We start from the raw sequence: 18,771 nt of genomic DNA on the forward strand, positions 1-18,771 counted from the left end.
GTGTTTGATAATCACCATCCCACAAAATTAGGAGTAGAGTTTTTGGTTTTAAAAGCACTTTTAGCAAAAGCTCAAATTTGGTGCTTTAGAGTAGCTTTTGTGATTTAAAAAATAAAACATCAGATTTAATCATTTTATCCTAGATTATGAACCAAATAAAGAAATAAAAACTTTTAAAAAATTTTCAAATTACACATTATTCAATACAATAAGTACTTATTAAATTATGTTTTCATACAATATATTTAAAGGCACTTAAACAGTTGATAAGTATTTTTTTTTAAAGTTCTACTACAAAAGTACTTTTCAATAAGCTACCGCAATCCCAAATTTTTTAAATAACTCAATATGGTTAAATGTTAAAATTTATCAATAGTTTATCAATATGCTTAAATGTTAAAATTTATCACTTATTTTTTAAAATAAATTTAAATATTAAATTGAATTATCAAGCAGGACCTTGCGCTCAACTTTCAACAGTAACCTCGTGCACTTTTCGTGATTCAAAGTTTGTTCTACGTGCTCACATGAGCCTCCTCAATTTCAGGAGAACTCTTTTTTTTTTTTTTTTTTTTGTCAGCAACGATACATTTGTATAACCTATTCTATCCTAATCTAGGGGGAATGGGAGCCTAAGGAGGCTGTGATAGGGACTAGTGGGTATACAGACCCAACTAGACCAAGGGAGTGCTATAGCACAACCCTTAGATTTTTTCGCTGCTGGTGAGGTTTGAACCCTCACCAACAGCCCAAGGAGGGACTTAAGTCCCTCCCTGGTGGCCAGTGGTTAATTTCAGCAGAACTCACATGACACAATAAGAAGGAAGGACGAATCAAGGGGGGCACGAAGAGGCAGGTGTCGTGGAATTTTTGTTATAATCATACACATAGTAATGCAAAATATTGTAAATAAAATATATCAAATTTAAAAATTTACAAGATAATAAGTAGCATTCAATTGTTTTTTATAATAAAATAAAATATCAAATGTTTATATCACATGGAAGTTAGGAAAACCGCCAAACAAATCCATATATAGCAGCTTATGAATGACAATCATAATATTAAAATCAGACCAAAACGTAGAACAAACAATAATAGTACTTCTTATCTTCAAAACAAGAATAGTTTTTTTTATTTAATAAATGATTAAGATGTAAAGTACAATGGAATTGAAGTACTTCTATTTCCTTCTATCTTTGTTTTCCTTTTTTTTTATTCTATAGCTATTTCCTTTTATCATTAGTTGTTATATATAGTTGCATTGTACTAATTATATTGAGGAGACTACATCAAGAAGAAAGAGGGGCTACATATAATAATAATCAAATATGCTTGAGGCCGGGGAAAGAGTACTAATATAATTTTAAAAAAAAATTGCACCAGAAGGGAGTTTGGAGAAAAAATCTTGGCCGTGACTGCCTCTCCACGAGTCATCAGTGAGAAGCAAAAACCTCCTCTCTCATTCATGTTCTCTGTTACTTTCTCTGTAGATATCCAACCATATCCATATTTCAAAAAAAATTTCATGAAGGATCTTGACAGGGTTAGTGATTACATATAACTGAAAGTTTGACTAGGCAATTTACTAGCTTTAAATTTATTGTACACACCTATGATAACTAAAACTAAGCAAATTAATCAGTGAAAAAAAATGATATCTGGAAGGATTTTCTTCTTTATAACATCATGATTTAGTATAGAACCTTGAAATATCTGAAAGGTTTAGCTTCAATACAGCGTCCAATATAAAAAAAAAAAATTGGATTACTTTCAATAAATACCCTCGAAAAATACTCTCTTCTCACCTTATATTCGTTAATCTATGTGTTTTTTTACACTCAATTCAAGTATGAATCACCATGCCAAATGATCAAACTATCTGCGGGCAATCGGAGATGAATGTGTACTTCTTGCGTTTTCTTGATTTTTGTTCCTCAACTTGACTACAGATGCCAATACCACACCATCTTTCATCAAGTGTGGAAGCTTTTCCACCAGTTACAAGGGCTATGGCTCCAAAACCTTGGTTTCTTTAAGCTTTCCCTCAAGAAGTAGTCAAGTAAAATCCTAACCTTGCCAGTTTTCAACCTACAGAATCTCAAGATTCATCTGCTACAGTCATTGATGGAAGGATTAAGAATAAAGAAGAAAGGAATTGAGGTACATTAGAAATGTAACAACAAAAAGACAAACAAATAAAGAAGTGGTACAATCATTAACAAGAACAACCTTGAAAAAGACAAACAAAATCCAGAAACAAATAAAATCTAGCCATTACAAGGTTACACAAAGGCAATTAGATGACTGCCCTCATTTGTCAAGTAAAGAATAATGATTGAGCATACCTGGATGATCAGCTAAGGAAGAAAGATAGATCTAGAAAAATTCCATTCTTTTTACACAGAAGCAATTGCGTGCGCTTTTCGAGCTCTTAAGGATTCTTTTTTTTTTTCCTTGATTTTTGTCCCTCAACTTGATTAAACATCCCAATATGATCACCATCTTTTATCAACAAATGTCAAAGGTTTTCCACCAGTTACAAGGGTCATGCAAAATCCTAACCTTACTATTTTGCACCTATAAAATCTCAAGATACATCTGCTACTACTGTTGGTGATGGAAGGATTAAGAGTAAAGAAGAAAGGAGTTGAGGTACATTCAAGATTGAACAACAACATTGACTTGGAGCTGCGACTATGTAGGAGTATGAGATCTCTAAGAACGTAGTAGTGAGGTTTTTTCAAGAAAATCCTTCAGAACTTTCCTGTATTTTGGTAACTTATAAGTCAAGAAACTCATTTAACTTTGGTTTTAATAATAGGCCGGTCCAAATAGTTCATTATGAATTAACAAATCAATTAATTCACTTCAATTTAAATGGACATTACAAATTTAATTTAATTTAATAGTCCGTATAATATTGATCCAATTCGTTAGTCCAAAATATAATGGACTTTCATAATTAAATTTAATCAAGATCAACTCAGTTTGTTTAATTTTGACTAAATAAATTAAATAAATTTTCTTTTTCTACACACGTGCCATAAAGGTGCTGAGTTTTAGTACTAATACATCTAACCCAAATAAACATCATGCTTATGATCATACCCGCTAGGCTCCGGATGGTCATTTTGTTGATCTCCATTTGTGCCACTTTGAAGTCAGCAAGGAGTTTCAGCAAGTAACACTATACTCTCCAATCCAAATCCCTAGACATTCCTAAAACTCTTTTGTTTCTTTTAAACAAAGGGAAACATCATTCAATTATCCCGTAAAAATATCTAGTATGAAGTAATTCCAGCAAATTTGATACTCCACCAAAACAGTGGATAGAACTTTACACAGTGGTGCTGATGGAAACAATCGGAAGTGATAGTTACAGGGCCTAATCAACTTCTTTCATCCCAAAAGCTTTTCCCTGAACCAGTGGAAGAGAAGTTTGTTGACTATCCATTAGTCAGTAGATCTTTTTTATCTTTTAAGCATTTTACACATTGTTCTTAGTATGAGGAAATCTTTTATGTTCCTGAATTGGGATTTGAGCCCAACTTGGGAGACAACAACTCAAATGGCTGATCATGGTCCAAGCCTTTTACAGTAAAATGTGGGGAAAAAATCAATTTTGCATCAATATTTTTCTTTTTCAAATTCTCTAGAATGGAACCGCAATGACTATTCTCCCCGATCAACTTAATCTAGATGAAATTGGAACCAAATTTCTTTCTGCATTTCTATGAGACTACTTCTTTTTCTAATTGTTAATGTCTTTCTTTCTGTTATTCATCTTAAAATAAGTCATTGAACAGTAATCAATTTACAAAAAAGAAAAAAAAGGCATGCCACATGCGAACTACTTAAAGAGATGACAGTCAATACACAAATGTACCCTCTTTATTATCTTCTTGTCCTTTTGTAGAAAAAAAAAAGTTATAATAAGTGTAGAGAATGCACATCTATCAACAGCGCTATTTAGCGTAATCCATATAGAACATGTCAATTGACATGCAAGTGAAATAATCTGAATTATGTAAATCATTCTTCACCCTTGGTGGTCCAAAATTTCATGTTGTGAGGATATTTTGGCTCAATATGGAAGCCAGAATAAATTTTCACAAATTAGAAAAGTTCTTTTAGTTTCATCATGGACTAAAAACGGATAATGATAGCATCTACATGCCATGGTGTAGTATCCATAAAAATATGCATTTAAGAAATAGCGTAAAATGATGCAACTAGAGACAGTCCAAGTTCAAATTTGTGTATGGAAAAACCCAATGGTGAATTAAATTCTTTAAAACCTTAGGCTTGTACTTATAGTCAACATCAAAGTGACGAGCTACGTGATTTATTTGTTTATTTATTACGAATTGTGTGATATTGATTCACTTCTAAACACATGTATCTATTGACTCTTTACAATGTATTAGGGATCAAAGTAAACTTTTTAAGAGTTTAATACCTAAAGTGAGTATTTTTTTTTTCTTTTGGCTAGTGGTAGCACAATTACTAATTCGTATGATGAAAATGAACTCTGTCACAATTTTTATACCTAAAATTGAAGTGTTTCTTTGGCTAGGGCATGCCACTTATAGCTCCGCCAGTACTTTGGCCAATATTTAATTGGCGACTTATGAAGCTAGAAGCCGATGCAAATGTGCTGTTGGTGTACATTCTATAAGTTTGCTATATACTAATAAAATTCACAAATATAGTAATTTTACATAACCATTCATATAATTTTAGAGTAAATCTTATATTGGTGGGTGTCAAACCAGCAAAAATAAAATTCCTACTCTTAAGTCACGAATTAAGTCCACTATGGTACTGGAGCAGGGACTTAGGCTGTGCAATGGGTTACTAGTTTCACCCTGGTGCCAGAGTTTGCTTGATCCGATATACCAAAGTATCTTAATTACGTGAAAGATAAAATTCGAATATAGCAGTGAGTAGGGTCGAATCCACAGGGACTTGGGAATTTATTTTAAATGAATGTAACATTAAATAAAAATGGGGGGATTGATATGAAACTACCTAATTTAATTGCTCAAATTAAAAATAAGACAATCGCAGATAAAACAAATAACAATAAATATAAAGTAAATTAACGGAAGGAAAATCTCTAGTCAAAGGTATAATCTCCACTAATGGTTCGAATCATTGATCACAGATGCAGAGATAAAATCTTTCATTTACAAATAAACTGGTTATGATTGTCAACAAGGTCTGACAACCTGCCTAACCTTCCTGATTCGATAACCACAACAAACTCTGTGGTTATTGCCCTAGCCAATTAAGCAGTCCTAAACACGCTCTTAGGATTTAACCTATTGACAACATTAATCATTAGACTGGCCACCAATTATAACCAACAAACACACACGCTCGGTTTATTTAGGCTATATCATATATTTCCGCAACAACAATTCAAAAGTTTCTACTACAATTGAATCATGTCACTTGCCACATGCACTAAAATTACCCAACAATTACGGATTGAGCACTCTTAGATGGCTGTTAATTACTCACACAATTAAACAGTGATCAAGTATTTAATTGCAAGAAATAATCATATGCATAAGTGAACAGGAAATATATAAATACTTGCAAATTAAAGAACGTAGGCAAATCAATTCGATCTCACAGTTTTGTCGAACCAAAGCTTCGATTTAACCTCTGACTAGATGAAGAAATTAGCCACTCCTCATAGTTGAATTGCAGCCAAAAGTACTACTCGAGTTCTTAATTGAAAAAGGAAAATAAATTGGGAAAAGGAAGGAAAAACGGAACGGAACAGAATGGCCTGCGTTGATTTTCAGAGTCTTCTCCCCTGCCGTTTTCTCCTTTTTCTTTTTTCTAATCCTCTTCAGTTGAACCAGAGGTCTTCTTTTACCTAGCGTCCCCCCAGGGCTTCTTTACCGTTTCTTTCTTTTCTTTCCAAAAATTGGCCTCGTGTGCAATTGAAGCTCAATGGGATGCGGGCTTTCTACTGCATCAGTTGTACTGTTCTTTGCTGTTAACTAACCAAAAGCAAAAGCCCAAAACGCTTGCTAACTTGATGCAGTAACAATCATCAACACCCCATCATCCCTGATGTAGCGGTTTTCAAGTATCAACTAAGAAACTTGTATCAAGATTTTTTTAATGGAATTTCCTCAATTAGGCTTCAATTTCTCCTTTTCTGCCTCAATTGACTTGAAGTTCCTAGAAATCATACAAAAATTCAAATATAAGTAGAATCTAGCAAATTATCACAACATTTGGTCAAAATAAAGGGGAAAATATTAACAAATAAACTGCCTAATTTGCGCATTAACATATATACATTGACAAAATACACATTTACAAAATTGATTTCAAATTCTCAAATTATGTATCCGAATAGTGAAAGTGTTACACTGTTAATATATAGAAATTAATCCATAATTTTATGGCACACAAAAAAAATCGGATACAACAAAACTATATATGTCCCATTTTTATTTAATTTAATCAATTCTCAGCCGAGGAAACTTGATTTTATGTTCACAAATAGTGGCATACACCTACCTAGTTCTTCACACATTACATGGAGCTAAAGAATAGAAAGCCACCACAATAAATTCGTAACTGTTTATGTTACGTTTAATCATATGTAAAGGTAGTGCCTTTTTTATTATGAAGTAAGAACTTTTGTCCTCCTCTAGTCTGGTTTCAACAGTGTAATTCTCGTCCTCGTTTCGTGCTTCAAACTTTCTTCTACATGCTCACATTAACTGCCTCAAGCTTTACGATTCATAAATCATTCAAAAAGCAAAAGTGCATAGATCAATCCAGGACAGTACTACAATGTCATGTAACTCAAGGAAATTAAAAATCAGATTATTTCCTAATATATAATGTTCCCAAAATGGTATAAATATACTAGACCTATTACACGTACATTTTTAATGAATTTTGTCAGTCATGTATTTAACAACCATTTCTCTGATTGAGACTACAATAATGAATTAATTATAGGAATCAAGATAAGATTTTATAAAGGGATAATTTTAGAAACTTCCCTGAGGTTTTGGCTAATTTCACTAAGCTCTCTATTTGAAATTACACATGCCTCCACTGTGGGTACGAAAATAATTTACCATCTCTACTGAGATAGTCATATGCATGCAAGGGCCAAAAAAAGAAAAAAAAGAAAAGAAAGTCTAGCCTTACTTAAAAAAAAAAAAAAGAAAAAAAGAGTCAACACGGTCTCTCTTGCGCTTCCATCTTCCTCCCAATACTATTTCCACTTGGTGCTTTCCTTCTAGCCAATTTTTCTCCTCCACTCCTTGCCTATTAGTGTTTGTTTTCTTTCATATCATCAACTAGTGTCTCTCTTGGCTTTTGTTCCCTTCCCTTCTCCTTTTCTCTTACCTTCAATCAACATCCATTCATCCATCCCTCTTGGATTTGAGTTATTTTTTGTTGTGGCCAGGTGGAGTTGGTTTGATTTTTCCTTTTCTTTTGTCATTTGGTTGATAGAATTGGGTGTTATCAAAGATCAAGAGCTTAAAAGGTGGAAATTTGGGCTTCAAGCCTTGCGTTGTTTCACAAAATGCAGGTTACTCATTGGTTGTGGACAAAGAGAAACTGGCAAGAGGATTTGGAGTCCAGATTGGTTGTGATTGAGCTTAGAGGTCCATAAGCAAGAGTGAGCAAAATTGCGTTTTGATTGAAACTTATGTCTACAAGAATTCCTTTGAAATGCGGGTGTTTTAGGAATTCAGACTCTACAGGAGTTGTTATTTGGGAATGGAAAAGTGTTTGCTTGGAGGATAATAGTCTACAAATGGAAGAAGGCAATTCGCAAAATTTTATTTTTGGTCCCTGTTTTTATTTTCACAAAAATGGTATTTTAGAGTAAATGAAGCAAATTTCAACCTATTGGGCCCATATTGTAACTTAAAATCAATTTAAGGGAGTTATACGGAATTTTTAAAAATAGAGGGAAGTTTCCTGTAATTGTAAAAAACCTCAGTGAGAATTTTGTTATGTCAGATCATTTAACCGACCAAGCCGGTAATCCAAAACAGAGTTACGGACCGTAATTTAAGTATCTTCCTTTGTTTTTTTGTCGTGTAAGTTAAACTTTAACCAAAGCAAGATAAAAGGTGCATTGCAAACACTAGAAAAAGGTTCCTCCTACTAGAAATGGCAATAACTATAAAGAAAAAACAACGAAACCAAAGTTATACAAGATTACACAAAAAGGCAAGTAGAAAAGTACTCCCCTTCGTGGAGAACAACACATGGATGATCAGCTAAGGGAGAAAGATGGATTAAGGCAAATTCCATTACGTGCATTTTCCGTGCTTCATCCTTGAATCATTGTCCCCATTTTGTCACACTACTCAGCCCAGATCATTCTGCTCTTTGCTAGTAAAAATGATGCTAAAATGGCAGCTATCATTAAGGATGGTGCTTGGGTTTGCCCCTATATATCTAGAATTAGGCATTTCTCCTAAAATTTTTCTATTGAGTTGTTGAATAGCATAGTGTCTCTCATGAAGTTCGAGATATAAAGAGAGAAATGTGATGGCGTAAAAAAACAAGGAACAGAGAAATGTGGTGACGCTAATAATCCAGGAAATTTGCAAGTCTGTTAAGCATTCATCAGCCAACCAATTTTTGGTATTTAAGCCAGAAATTCAGCAAAATCCTCTCCTTTGAGCTGTGTTGTGAAATCATCACGATCAACATTTTTTGGCAATGGCTGGTTTGAAGGTCCTTGCCAAGTATATCGGCAATGGCTGGTTTGAAGGTTCTTGCCATGTATACTTACAATCATATCAAGAAGTGCACTTACTATCAGCACAGTCAATGGCTCAATGCGAGTGCTTCTGATCACGCCTTTGGCACTGATTTGCACATCAAGTTATGGCATCTTTGTCCCAAAACTCTCAAATTATTGGTGCCAAAACAAAACTTTATTCAATAAAATACTGTTTGCTAGACAGCAAGAAGATTTTACTTCAGGCTGTGTAATCACATAATCATACTTTACAAAAATAAATAAATACAACACAAAACTTACAATCTTAACCTCTAATGTCATGAACAAAACCACTGAATTAGAAAACAAGAATAATCTTAAAACTTTTCCAATCTTTCACCAACTACTACATTTTTTCTTTTCTTAAAATGAGTGATCAGCTACACAATTTAAAATTATTTCCCAAGCATAGAAGTTCAAGATATTAAAAGAGAAATGTGGTGGCCTAAATATGAGAAATGTGGTGAAGCCAACTGATTCTCTTGTTTGAGCCAGAAAACCAGCCCAACTAAACAACATCCTCATCACTGTCTGGAAAGATGTCAAAAAATTCGAACATGGGCAGGTATGGTTATAATCTTACAAGGTTGTGCCTAGTTATTGTACTTCTCATAATAAGTAATGGATCACGTGCCTTGCACGTGAACATGATGTTTTTAAATTTTTTCTTAAAATTTTTAGAAAATCAATTATTTTGAAGGAATAAATAGAATTGAGAAGAAAATGTGATCTTTAATGTTTATATTATTATTATTATTATATATATATATATCTTTTTTTAACTTGGTAACCAACATAGATGCTCTCAAGAGCACTTTTATTTTGTAACAGTATCAATATTTTTATCTTTCTATTAAATTTGGATGACTTGAATGTTCTTTTTTTATGTCACTTGAGTTTAAATTTTTAAATTTTTGAATAATTTTTTGTTCCTCTTTAAGTCATTCCATGGAATTTTTTGTTAGTTTTAGTGAGCTTTCTAATTTTTTTTTTTGCTAATGGTGGATTGTAAAATGATCTATAGTGCTATTATAATTATAATAGTATTTAAATATATTGAAATTCCATTGTTTGAATTTAAATAGCTTAACTTTGGAGAGAAATGTTTTGATTTTGTGAAACTTATTTGCATTTCTCATTGATGACATGCTTTATGATTATAAAGTTTATATGAATAAAAATTATAAGTCGTTAAGATTATTTATTATATAATAGTCAAGCAAAACCTGGATATATTTTTATTCATCTTTGAAGTACTCTTTGAAATTGGACATTTTATTAAAAAAAAAATTTTTGGTTTAATGTACCATAACTCAAAGGGATGTTTAACCTTTGTAACTATTATTATGCTTGGCATTGATGTATATAATATTCATTAATTGTAGTTTAATGTTGTCAGTCATATAAGAATATCATTAATAGAGTTCACTAATTTTAATTTTTGTTACAATTTAAATAAATAAATTCCCAACATAAAACTCTTTGCCTATTATTATACTCCATCTTCTATTATATTTTGCATAAAGTTTCTTAGTCAATACTAATATATGCACGCTAAAAAGTGCTCTTAAGTAGACTCATAGTACCAATTTATTATATTTTATTTCATTTTTGAACTAGTCTTCAAACCTGGATATTTTGTAAATAAAATTTGTTCTTCTTTCTTTTGGTAAATCAAAAAGTAAGAAATCTTTTATTTTTGTAACTACAAGCATAGTTGATATTATTTGTTAATGAAATGCAATGCAATTTGTCCATTTATCAGAGAGAAGTGTGATTTTGGCATCATAGAAACTAATATCATTTTTTGTTTACACTATTAACCATTAAGATTCACCAAATTTTTTTATAATCTATAAATAAAAATGTGTTCTTCTTTTTTGATTTAATTCACCATAACTCAAGTGAATGTTTTTTATTCTTGTCATTGTTGGAATAATTGATATTAATTATTGATGAAATGAAATGAATTGGTTGTTTTTTTCTTTGGTTTAATTCACCACAGCTCAAGGAATATTTTTTCATAAATGTTAGCATAATTCTTATTAATTATTAAAGAAATACAATGCAATTTATCTATTTATTGGTATCAAGGGCAATTTTAGTATCACAAAAACTAAAATCAACTTTTGCTTACACGCTTACACACCAAGACTCATCATACTTTTTATAGGTTAATAATAATAGATAGATAGATGGATGTGTTGTTCACACTGCATATACTGATGTGCTTCTTATAATGTTTGATGTATTCAAACAAAATCTACACCATTGACAAATGAAAAAACAAATATTTGCGCGTACAACTAATTGATACAAGTATGCATCAAAACATGGGACAAATACAATAATCATACACAACCACACCTAAATCCGTGTCTGGCTTGCTCCAAAAAGCTCAGAAAAATCTTCTCTGTGCCATGTTGTGAAATCATCATAACCGACACTTGTCGTTCAATGGCCGGGTAGGAGGCTCGTTTTAAGTATATTCCAATCACGTCAAGATATGTACTTACGATCAGCACAGTCGATGGCTCAATGTGGGTGCTTATGAGCACGTTCTTGGCACTGATTTGCACGCCAAGTTATTGCGTGGCATCTCTTGTCCAGTTGCCATAGCCAAGTTGTTTCCTTGCCAAGTCTTTCTTGATGGGTTCTGGCGGCATTAGAGATCCTTGTTCTCATGGCCTCCAACCCTTGAAACAATTTGCTTCTTCCAAATCCACAAGTGATTCCGTTTGCCAGTGTCACAAGCAAGTGATTTTTGCTGGCATTAGAAATGCAACCGTAGAGAAAGCTAAGCTTCTTCACCAGCTTTGAAAGATCAATTTTCCTATATATAGTCATCGACCTTGCTACCAATTCTGACAAGTAAATGTTCCTCTCTCTTTCTTTGTCCCTCCGGCCAGGTCAATCCATTGATCCATAATTACATTATGTCATGAAAAAAGTAGTCATTGAGCACGGATTACGTGCAAAAAATATAAATATTTTGACCGTGCGATTTGACAATTTTATCCGTAGTATTATGATACGTATAAAACTACGAGAAAGATAATTAAAATATTTAAGAGCCATGCTATGGATTTAACAGCCGTATAACTATTTAATTTGGGAAAAAGCACGGACGGCTTAAGAAAGATATCATGAAGGACGAAAGACGTCTTTTGCTACTCAATTTTGTTGAAGAGTTAAGATTGCTATGTGGATGTACTCAACGTTCGGTTTCTCAGAGAAAGCCAATTAAGAAGTTAATTGATATGAAATAAGTGTTGGACTACGTTGTGAATAAATAATTTGATTTTGTAATCTTGAATGCATAAAATGATAATAAATTAAACTACTTTAAGTTATTGATAAATGTCATATTTATTTGTTCAAATTTTGTCAAAACTTACCATATTCGAGACTTATTTATAGGGATAATCCAAATATTTATTTTCAATATATCACCATGATTTTGTATTGTGTTTGCAGTGAAACTCGTGGTCATTTAATTGTAGTTTTGATGACGTTATCTTACATTAGAACTTTTAAAGATATGGATGCAGTACAAAAAATGAATAGACGATTAACTTAAAGAATTTTTTAATATATATATAAAAAAAAAATTCAATAGTGGTTCTTCCATTGTCTGCCTTAATGACTTGAATGTTGAATCCATAACTTCTCAATTATAGAATAAACATTTTACCAACTAGACTATACTTTATTGTGATCTAAAGATAGTAACTCGAATTGGAATGGTGTTACCATGTCTCATTTTTATCTTTATCTCCGTCACTTTTTTTCTTTTATAGTGTAATTAGTCGGAACATTCGAACTTGGAACCTCTTAATTTTTAATTTTTTTCTCCTTCACTTGTTTGTTATTAATTTGAATTAGTTCTTGAGCTAGTTTGAAATGGCACTTGAAGAATCAGAATGCAAGGACAAGACAGTGGCGAATACCGGAAGAATGCTACGGTAAGCACGATGAAGGCATAAGCCCATGGCAATGGTGAAAAAGAAACATTTCAAACTGGGAACCCAATAAGGCATTTTTCATGGCTGTTTTGCGGGAGTGTACAGTGTATATGGCATGAAGACTATCATTTCTACTACTATACAAACTTATACGGATAATTTTGAAAATCTCCCATGATGTTTTTTTTATAATATCACTAAACACCCCTTGAGATTTCTAAAATCTCACCTGCCTCTCAGATCAGTTTCAAACAACCACACGTCCCAATCGAAGGTGGCTAATTTATGGCAATACCCTTGCATTTTAATAATTGTTTAACCAAAAAGTCAAAAAAAAAAGGAGAATTTTCAACCAAAAAATGTGGACAAATATAACTAAATATCCATCCTAAATTCGTTCATATTTCTCTATATCCAGGTGCTAGTACACCAGAGGTAGTTAAGTTGAATTTTGATAACATCAACCACTTGAAGAATTTTGATAAATAATTAACACCTAGACAAATTTTGCAAGACAGATTTAAAGAAGCCAACCAATTGCCTTGGGAAGTTTGTTTTAATGCATGATATTATTCAAGTTATATTCAAAATTAAAGTAATCTTTTTCCATACTTGTGGTTTGCATACAAACCCCGCTCATAGAACATAAATATAACTTAGATAATATAAAAAAGATTATTTTGAAAATGATCTTTGTACAAATTATCTAGAATTTGCCTTTCTTTGTAAATAGTTTTTATGTTGTTGCAACTTTACTCTTGATTGCATTTACAACCCTTCATAAATCACATTTACTTTTTACCCGTAACTTAATTTTTATTATTCTAAGCTTGGTGACAAAGAAAATGTAGGGGTAGGATGGGAGCCAAACGTCATCTCTCTTGCTTTTCTCTCCAGTGAGGCTAACATGTTGTAGAAAAAATGTCAATCCAAGAGAGATAGATGAAATTTTGAAATTTTCAAAAGCACTAAATGATATTATGAAAAACCTCGGGGGAAGTTTCTGAAATTATCCTAAACTTACAAGTAGTTAGATAGCCTAAAGTATAGAAAAGGCAATTCCACCGTATCAAGGTAAAGAAAAATTATCAATCGAATACCCAATTTTTTCCAATATAATTTTTGTTGCATTATATACACGTTTCTCAAATACTTTTTATTTCTAATCATCTTTTTTATCTCACATATATGGTATTAACAAAAGTCTTCCAATATTATTATTCTAGATTATCTCCTATCAAAACATGCTTCCTTTATCAAATGTTCTACTTCTAGTAGGAATGTGGGTAACTCTAGTTATACTCCTTCTCTAGGCCCCATTGATAAGTGACTAATTTACGTAATAATTGTATGACATTTTATATTATTTTTAGTCACTTTGGTTATATTATTGGAAGAAAATGAATCATTTTGGCTATAATTGGTGAAAAATGCTTTTAAGTGGTTAAATGAGGTTTTTATCACTTTTTACTTGGATTTTGTGTATTTTGACAGTTTTGACACATTTTCGTATTTCGGCTATAACTTGAGTTACAGTGATCGGATTAAGATGATTCTTGAACCAATTTTAAGATAAGAGATAGATCTACAACTTTGGTGAAGACATCGAAATTCAGTTTGAAGGTTTTCCAGGTCAAAAAACCGAATTACAGTAGCTAATTTCTATTGGTCGAAGCTGAAACAGGGCATTGAGCAGTCAAGGGTATTTCAATCATTTCTCAGCCTACACAAATCCAAATGAGGTGATTCTTGATGCATTGGAAAGATAACTCAAAGGGTTACAAGTTTTATGTTTTGGTCAAGAGTTAATTCTGCTTCTATCATCAAGAAATGTTCAGTTGAAATTGAGGCAAAATCGGAGCAGAGCTGGAAATTGAACAGAAATTGCACAAAAAGTCAATGTAGCAATCCGGCCGGAACTTGGCCGGATTGTGGTCAAAGAAGGCTGCTCTTTACGCGAAAAACTCAATTTCACCTCCACTAAGTCACATGTAATGCTAGACACGTGAGAAACATTACCAGCTGTAAAAGGGAGGTGTAAACCTCATTTCTTGACCATCTTTCATCTTTATATAGCCAAAACTTGCAAGATTGAGGAGAGACATACGGGAGAGAAGCTTGGAGTTTGCAAACATGTAGCTCTTCCATTTTTCTTAGTGTAGGATAGTTTAGTTAGTAGTTCATCCACTCTTGTATATTGGCTAGATTAGGATAAAGATGGAGATTAAAAACGAGGAGTTGAAGCTCAAGTGACATGGGTTATCTCTTCTCCAACTCTTTATCTTTTGTACTTGATTCCAAGTTTAGTTAATATGCAAGTTCTGGATTTTATGTTTATAATGTGTTTCTAAAGTTTATGCCTTGGGTTTGGTTGAACTTCCTATGATTGTTAGTGTTTATTATTTGGCTATTTGATTGCTATGATTTGAGCAAGTTGTTTAGCACTTTAGATCTATAAATCATGATTAATCGGGTACCATTGATTGTGATTATCTAAGGTGTTGTTTCTGCAATGAAAATTGAGATTTAACACTAGTTCAAGAAGTGCTAAACATAGGGAGTACACTCACGAGAGTAGAGGTGCACCTATATGGTTTTAGTGATTCATTTCATGCAATTTCATTGAAAAAATGAACTTGTAGCTAATTTCATAACCATGAGAATAGGTATGGATTAGTTATGAGTATAATTGATTCACTACGAAAGTAGGATTCATATGCATAAGAAAATTACACCATAGCTAGCCAAGATAGTAGTTCTCAATGATCCAAAAATAGCACTTGCATGAGTAGCTAGGAATACCATAACCTAAGGAGCTTTCATTTGTTATTTTCTTGTATAAATGCAGTAGGTTTCATTTCTTATCATTCATTGATAGTCTAAATAATAGAGAAGTTTTAGTAGTACCGGTAATTGTTCAATTTTTCTCGTGGGATCGACCCGATATATACCCTAAACCACTTGTTGACCTGTATACTTGCAGTTAAACGGGTGTAAATCGAATTTTTTAACTTGTACGTATATCAAAAGCCCGTCACCCATTACATAAAAATTTTGCACCTATTTTGTACGTGCATTACCCTTGCTTCAAGTATGAATTTACAAAATTAAATTATCTTTACTCTACACAAAACCACTAACAAAATGAATCACCAGCTGCAGTACTTAAAATAATTCTCCAAGCATAAAAGTTCGAGATATTAAAAGAGAAATGTGGCTGCCTTGCACACAAAAAAAAAAATTGTGATGAAGCTAACAATCTAGCAAATCTAATTTGTAAGGCTAGGAAAATTCATCAGCCAACTGATTTTCTTGTTTAAACTAGAAAACCAGCCCAACTAAAGAGCGTCCTCATCACTGTCTATAAAATAAAATTTAGCAAAATCTTCTTCATTGAGCCGTGTTGTTAAATCATCATTTTTTGGTAATTGCTGGTTTGGAGGCTGATGCTAAGTCTTTTTTAAGGGATAATTTCATAAACCTTCCTTGAGATTTTTGACAATTTCACTTAGTTCTCTTGAGGTTTCAAAAATTATACATACCTACCTTGAATTTAGCATTTTGGTAACAGAAACTATTCAATGGTCAAAATTTTGAATGAATAACCCAAAACGATATCATAAAATTGTGAAGTTCATTTTATCTTCTTATAAAAATTTTTTAAAAAATCTGGAATATGTACAAAATCTAAACCAATTTTCAACGCTCATCTCTATTATTTTAAATCTTTCATATTATTACATCTCAAATTAGTACCATTATCACTATGACCACCACCACCATCAGTCCCTAAATTCTAAAACCTCAATATTAGTTACAAAAGAAGAACATCAGTACTATTTGAACTCAAAAAGGTTCACTAACTATATTAATATAACATCCTATATCTCAAATGTTAGAATACCAACACATTTCCCATCCTTTCTAAACCTTTAGCTTACATCTTCTTTTATTCATTTTCAAATCCTCCAAACAAAGCTAAAATTAATTTCTAATATGTTAGACTTGTGTTTAGAACATAATTAGTTATTCTATAAGTGAATCTTGTTTTTGTTTCCATTAAATATTTAATTGTGTGGTGCATTCGTATGCACAAGACCAGGAGCGTATTGTTTAACTGCATGAAAAATATTAATATATTAAGATTATTGTGGTCATTTTATAGGATCAAAGGAGATCAAAGGAGATAAGTATAATATTAAATACCTCAAAAATATTAGGGAAAATTATCAAAAACCTTGAGGGAGGTTTCTGAAATTATCCTAATGATATCGAGAAGTGTACTTTCGATCAACACAGTCAATAGCTCAACAGACTGCTTATGATCACGTCTTTGGCACTGATTTGCACGCCAAGATATGGCACCTCTTTAACAAATACTCTCAAATTAATGGTGCCAAAATAAAATTTATTCAATAAAATACCTGTAATGTTATGAACAAAACTACTGATTTAGAGAAGAAGAATAGTCTAAAAACTTTTCCCATCTTTCATTAGCTACTACATCTTTTTTTTCTTTTTATTTTTAGAGAAAAAAGAAAACTCTCAAAAACTCTAAACAAAGCTCATAGTACCATAGGGAGATATACAAAACTCATCTTTCTTTTACGTAGAGCACAATTAGAAAATTACGCCTTTTAGGTGCCTAAAATTGGTGCCTAATTTGTCAAGACAATTTCGTTGACGGTGATGTTAAAATTATGTTCTTTGTTTTCATATTATAAAAACAAGGATAAAATTCAACTTTTGTCCAAGTGTTCTGATAGTAAAGTGCCTAAATTTGTGGCGAAGCTAACAATCCAGGAAATTTTCTAAGTCTATAAATATTTATCAGCCAACTAATTTTCCAGTTTAAGCCAGAAAGACAGCCCAACTAATGAGCTCATCCCTGTCTGGAAAGATGTCAAAGAATTTAGCAAAATCTTCTCCATTGAACCTTGTTGTGAAATCATCATAATTGACATTTTCTGCCTATGGCTGGCTTGAAGTCAAGTATATTTCAACCATCCGAGGAAGTGTACAAATGATCATTACAGTCAATGGCTTAATGTCGGTGCTTAAGATCACGTTTTTGGCACTGATTTGCACGCCTATATGGCATCTCGTCTACATGCCATAACAAAGCTGTTTCCTTGCCGGTCTTTCCTGATAGGTTCTGGCAGCACTGGTGAAACCGGATTTTGTCCAATTCTACCAGACGTAACTCATTTTTTTCATAATGTAATTCACTTTTAACAAAAGTAATTATAGAATAAATTTTTGTGAGCCCTACACATGACGTTCAAAACGATGTACATGCAGTGATATGAACTTTACATTTTCTTTTTAGCCAATTTTGATCGTTAACTGTTCCGAAATGGATTGCTACCCCGCTTCCATGGAGGTGGGGAGAGGCAGCGTGCCCATGAATTTTGGTTTTTTTTTTTTTGATGTGGCAGGTGTTTAGAGTTAAGGAATTATTATGATTTCAGTTTTTGCCCCCCAAAATTCTTTTGTTTTTTATAAAACTCCCCAACAAACTTGATGATATGTATATAATGGTAATACAATAATAGTAGCTAAGATCCAAATTCTAAATTATGATACGCATATAATGGTTATACACTGATAGCAGCCCATATCCAAATTGCAATAATTTACCAAAGAAAATAAAATCAGTAAGTTGTCCTCTTATTGAAAAGAATGGTGCTTGAAGTTTCGATACAGATGATAAGGGTTTATTTTACGTATTTTTAAGTACATTTTATTAGTTAATTGTGGTTTTATTATTCAGTTTTATAACTAAAATAACTAAGGTTTTGGTAAAAATCTACATTTTATGTTAAAGTGGCTAACATTACATTTCTATTGATTTTTATGGTAAAAACTTCATATTTTGTAGGTCTAATGATTCAATCATCAAATGAAGTGCATTGAGAAGATATTTGGATGATTGACGATGGATTAAAGTGGTGAAAATAAAATATGAAGTGTAAAACAAGAAATGCAATTTGAGAACAAAAGAATCAAGAA

Source organism: Coffea eugenioides, chromosome 10, assembly GCF_003713205.1.
Source record: "Coffea eugenioides isolate CCC68of chromosome 10, Ceug_1.0, whole genome shotgun sequence".
NCBI lineage: Eukaryota > Viridiplantae > Streptophyta > Magnoliopsida > Gentianales > Rubiaceae > Coffea > Coffea eugenioides.